The sequence below is a fragment of the Cicer arietinum genome, chromosome 7 (assembly GCF_000331145.2).
Source record: "Cicer arietinum cultivar CDC Frontier isolate Library 1 chromosome 7, Cicar.CDCFrontier_v2.0, whole genome shotgun sequence".
NCBI lineage: Eukaryota > Viridiplantae > Streptophyta > Magnoliopsida > Fabales > Fabaceae > Cicer > Cicer arietinum.
In genome coordinates, this window is record NC_021166.2 from 1 (window position 1) to 6,080 (window position 6,080).

The 6,080-nt window shown below is 31.9% G+C and overlaps 1 long non-coding RNA gene across 4 annotated transcripts in view; it reads right to left on the bottom strand.

Annotated features, from left to right (window-relative positions):
- Positions 1 to 5,452: 5,452 nt before the first annotated feature.
- LOC101502972 (uncharacterized) overlaps positions 5,453 to 6,080 on the bottom strand; it is a 6,171-nt gene continuing 5,543 nt past the window's right edge. For 2 of the 4 annotated variants that reach the window (XR_012161264.1, XR_012161261.1), the window contains one exon: positions 5,453 to 5,906. This is a non-coding gene — a long non-coding RNA (uncharacterized lncRNA). The remainder of the gene's footprint in view (positions 5,907 to 6,080) is intronic. The other 2 variants (XR_012161263.1, XR_012161262.1) reach the window with 2 other exon arrangements.

Consider the following 6,080-nt stretch of genomic DNA (forward strand, 5'->3'; position numbering starts at 1 on the left):
AAAGAAGGATTATTTTTATTCTAAAATAATGTTTTAGTCAAAAAAGCAAGGCTTTCCCAAAAGCCTTTTCAAACTTATCTGACAGAGATGCTTTAAATGCTAAACCATTAAAAGTCAAAAAGCTATTTCAAAGAAGGATTATTTTTATTCTAAAATAATGTTTCAGTCAAAAAGCTAAGTGTCTCCAACAGCTCTTGTACAATTCATTCAAGTACATCTACGGCCTATAAATAGAAGGCCATTATCCCAGTTCTCAACAAGAAATTCAAGTGTTAAGTAATCAACAATATACAATCACACTTAAGCTTGAAATTCTGCAAAAACAGAGGCAACATCACTTTCTGCAATTCGCGAAACAGTCACTGCTGCAAATTCACATACCAGCTGCGTAATTGTCATTTGATACTCTGTAAAGAATCTATTCTCAAACAAGAGTTGAGCAATATCAGATTCTGTCAAATTCAATCATTTGTAAAAACTCAAACTATAAGAGTTTCTTTATAGTTTGTTTAAGATTGCTTCCTATCAAGGTTAGATAGGTGTTGTAATTGCTTTCTGGGTGGAAAGTAATTAAGGAAGATATAGATCAAGGTCGATCTATTCTAGGTGTTGTAAGATTAAGGCTCTTCATTTTAAACACTTAGTGGAAAATCTCACAGTGTGAAGACTGGACGTAACCCGCGTTGGGTGAACCAGGATAAATCTTTGTGTGGTATTTTCTTTCCTATCTCCTTCTTTATTATACTGCATTGATCAATTAAGATAAAATAGAAACTGATTTTCTGCTAATATAAGAACGTTCTCAGTTTTATAACATAAACCAAGAACGTTCTCCGTTTTTTGTTTTCATAACCAAGATCATTCTTGAGTTATTTTCTTAAGTTTTAACAGGAATTTTTAAAAGGCATATTTACAATTCAAACCCCCCTTTCTTGTAAATCGACATTGTTACTTCAATTGGCATCAGAGCTCGGTCTCTAAAAAGTTCAAAAAACACCTAACAATTGTTAGAGAAAAGATCTAGAAGAATGTCGAAAGCAAAATACATTGTTGAAGGAGGATCCTCAAACCGACCTCCATTCTTTGATGGATCAGACTATTATTTTTGGAAAAACAAAATGCAGTTGTTCTTAAAATCTCAAGACACAGGAATGTGGCGCATCATCACAGATGGAGATTTCACACCAAGGGTTGATCAAGATGACTCGAATTCTGCTCTAAAAAAGGAAGCAGATTGGACAGCAGAAGATAAAGCTAAGGTACTTCTAAACTCTAAAGCTCAATTATTCTTATCATGTGCTTTAAGCAGGGAAGAAAGTGAAAGGGTAGATGAATGCACAACTGCAAAAGAAGTCTGGGATACATTGCAAACTCACCATGAAGGAACAAGCCATGTCAAAGAAACAAGGATAGACATTGGTATAAGGAAATTCGAATTGTTCGAAATGCAAGAAGGAGAATCTTTTGAATCTCTTTGCCTTTCGAGCCCGTCAACAAGGCATTGCAAGATGCCGCTTCAACAGGACAACCCAATTTCATCACACCACCCAAGATCATTGAGGCACAATATTGTCATCTCAATTTATCGAATTTAATGTCATATAGACTCAAAGATTAAGTTTGTGTCTATGATCATCGAGGCACAATACTGCCCATGCAATTCCAAGTTCAAATGAATAAAAAACTCATATTGAAGGCCACATGTAGGGTCAATATCCAATTTCATATCAATAAAAAATTGATATGGCAAGCCACATTTCGGGTCAATAATTCATCTTGTAATTAAATATCAGGTTTTCCAATCATACTATCCCAATTTCATTTTATATGAATAAAAAGTTTACATTGCAAGCCACATTTTAGATCAAGAATTCATCTCGTAATTAAACTTCGGGTCATCCAATCATATTATCTCAAATTTTCAATTTCATTTCATATGAATACAAAATTCATATTGAAGACCACATTTATGGTTAAGAATCTATCTCATAATTAAATTTCAGATCATCCAAAAATACTATCTCAATTTCATATTAATAAAAAACTCATATTGAAGGTCACATTTAGGGTCAAGAATCTATCTCGTAATTAAATTTCAAGTCATCCAAAAATGCTATCTCAATTTCTTTTCATACGGGTAACAAACTCATATCGCAAGCCACATTTTAGTTCAAGAGTTCATCTCGTAATTAAGTTCCAGGTTGTCCAATCATACTATCTCAATTTCATTTCATATGAATAAAAAATTCATATTGCAAGCCACATTTTGGGTCAAGAATTATCTCGTGATTAAATTCCAAATAATCCAATCATACTATCTGAAATTCTTAATCTCTTTTCATATGAATAAAAAATTCATATTGAAGGCCACTTTTACTGTCAAAAATCGGGTCATCCAAAAAATATTATGGCAATTTCATATAGACTTATATATCATATTTTGCATCCGATGTCGAGATGCAACATCAATCTATCGAGGCACAAAACCATCATCCTAATGTATCGAACTTAGGACCATTTAGACTTATATATCATATTTTGCATCCGATGTCGAGATGCAACATCAATCTATCGAGGCACAAAACCATCATCCTAATGTATCGAACTTAGGACCATTTAGACTTATATATCATATTTTGCATCCGATGTCGAGATGCAACATCAATCTATCGAGGCACAAAACCATCATCCTAATGTATCGAACTTAGGACCATTTAGACTTATATATCATATTTTGCATCCGATGTCGAGATGCAACATCAATCTATCGAGGCACAAAACCATCATCCTAATGTATCGAACTTAGGACCATTTAGACTTATATATCATATTTTGCATCCGATGTCGAGATGCAACATCAATCTATCGAGGCACAAAACCATCATCCTAATGTATCGAACTTAGGACCATTTAGACTTATATATCATATTTTGCATCCGATGTCGAGATGCAACATCAATCTATCGAGGCACAAAACCATCATCCTAATGTATCGAACTTAGGACCATTTAGACTTATATATCATATTTTGCATCCGATGTCGAGATGCAACATCAATCTATCGAGGCACAAAACCATCATCCTAATGTATCGAACTTAGGACCATTTAGACTTATATATCATATTTTGCATCCGATGTCGAGATGCAACATCAATCTATCGAGGCACAAAACCATCATCCTAATGTATCGAACTTAGGACCATTTAGACTTATATATCATATTTTGCATCCGATGTCGAGATGCAACATCAATCTATCGAGGCACAAAACCATCATCCTAATGTATCGAACTTAGGACCATTTAGACTTATATATCATATTTTGCATCCGATGTCGAGATGCAACATCAATCTATCGAGGCACAAAACCATCATCCTAATGTATCGAACTTAGGACCATTTAGACTTAAATATCATATTCTGCATCCAATGTCGAGATGCAACATCAATCCATCGAGGCAAAAAACCATCATCCTAATTTATTTATTTCAACATCATATCCTCGCCTTTAAATTTTGCATCCAAATTCATTGAAGCACCATACCATAGTCCGAAAATCAAATTTTACATCTAAGTTGATCAAAGCTTAATACGACCATCATCCTCTTAATTTACCAAATTTAAAATAGTCTATTAAGCTCAAACCCTAAGACCATCTAGGCTCAAATGCCATTTATGGCATCTAAGGTAAAATACCCATCATTCTAATTTATCGAATTTAGGATAACATGCTCCTATATAAATTTTGAAATCCAGGTTCAATATTAATCATCTCCCTATCAAATTCCACATCTAAGTTGATCAAAGCACAATATCATAATCCTCCCAATTTATCAAATATAGGATAGTCTACAAGGCTCAAATATCAAATTTCGAATCCAAGAGGTCATCGAGGCTTAATCCATCATTTTAATATACCGAATTTAAGATCATCGTTAAATATCATTTTTGGCATCTAGGGCAAAATATCCATCATTCCAATTTATCGACTTTAGGATAATAAGCTCCTATGTAAATTTTGCAAACGAGGTACAATATGAAGCATCTCACTATCAAATTCCACATCTAAGTTGATCAAAACACAATATCATAATCCTCCCAATTTATCGAATTTTGAATCCAAGATGTCATCGAGGTTTAATGACATCATTTTAATATATTGAATTTAGCATCATCGTTGCTCAAATAATAAATTTCGCATTCAAGGTCCTCGAGGCATACTATTGTCATCTCCATTTATCAAATTTAGGATCATATAGGCACATATGTCAAATTTATGTACAAGGTCATTGAGGCACATTATTGTCATCCAAGCCATTGCCATTCCATTAAAGGATCATCATGACATGCATGTCATTTCAAGTTACAAAAATATATTCATACTGAAATTGCATTTAGGTCATCAATTTACATCCACAATATCTCATTTTATATGAATACAAAATTCATATTACGAGTCACATTTAGAGTTAACAATTCATCTCGTGGTTAAATTAGAGTCATGCAAATTATCTGAATTTCTAATGAATAAAAAATTTATATTGTAAGTCATATTTTGGATACAAAAACTATCTCATGATCCAACTTCATATCAATAAAAAATTCATATGACAAGCCACATTTCGGGTCAAGAATTCATCTTGTAATTAAATATCAGGTTTTCGAATCATACTATCCCAATTTCATTTTATATGAATAAAAAATGTATATTGCAAGCCACATTTTAGATCAAGAATTCATCTCGTAATTAAATTTCGAAACATCCAATCATATTATCTCAAATTTTCAATTTCATTTCATATGAATAGAATATTCATATTGAAGACCACATTTATGATTAAGAATCTATCTCATAATTAAATTTCAGATAATCCAAAAATACTATCTCAATTTCATATTAATAAAAAACTCATATTGAAGGTCACATTTAGGGTCAAGAATCTATCTCATAATTAAATTTCAAGTCATCCAAAAATGCTATCTCAATTTCTTTTCATACAGGTAACAAATTCATATCGCAAGCCACATTTTAGATCAAGAGTTCATATCGTAATTAAGTTTCGGGTCTTTCAATCATACTATCTCAATTTCGTTTCATATGAATAAAAAATTCATATTGCAAACCACATTTTGAGTCAAGAATTATCTCGTGATTAAATTCCAAATAATCCAATCATATTATCTCAAATTCTCAATCTCTTTTCATATGAATAAAAAATTCATATTGAAGGCCACTTTTACTGTCAAAAATCGGGTCATCCAAAAAATATTATGGCAATTTCATATGAATAAAACATTCATACTACAAACCACATTTTAGGTCAATAATTCATCTCGTAATTAAATACCTGGTCATCGAAACATATTATATGAGATTCATTTCATATGAATAAAAAGTTCACATTGAAGGCCACATATAAGTCAAGAATTTATCTTATAGTTAAATTTGAGATCATCCAAGCATAGCGACTTTTCAATTTTTATTAACCTTCTCAATCAAGAATAACCAAGAATCGTCAAGATTATACATTCTTGGATAATCAATTATAATGCTATTGCAAACAAAAACCTACCCCCAAAACATTTGTGTCAAACACAGTTTTGGAGACAGAGAATGTTCGCTCAATAGAAGAACGGAATCAATAAATCAGAAACAACAAAGTCTGTAACTTCGTTGCCATCTTTTTATGGCACCAATTCAAATCAGAATTCTAGATTCATAGAGATCAGTTGTGGATGTCTTTACAATGTCGAGCAAATCAAGTATTCATATATCAAATCCCTAAATAAATCAATCAATCCATTGATTTATCATTTCGGCTTCCTCAACTGATCCTACATTTGAACTGTTTTCCAGCTTGATCGTCAATAACTATTTCAAATTTATGTGCCATCAAAGTTATAAACTATAAGACACCAAATCAGAAATCTTGTTATAAATAACATATATATGTAATTATAAATCAAAATACCATTGAAGATTTGAAGAACTTGAATATACCAACAGAAGCGAGGAATTAAGAAAAACAAGCATAACACAACATAATCAAATCCATTGAATAAACATATTTATATAACTG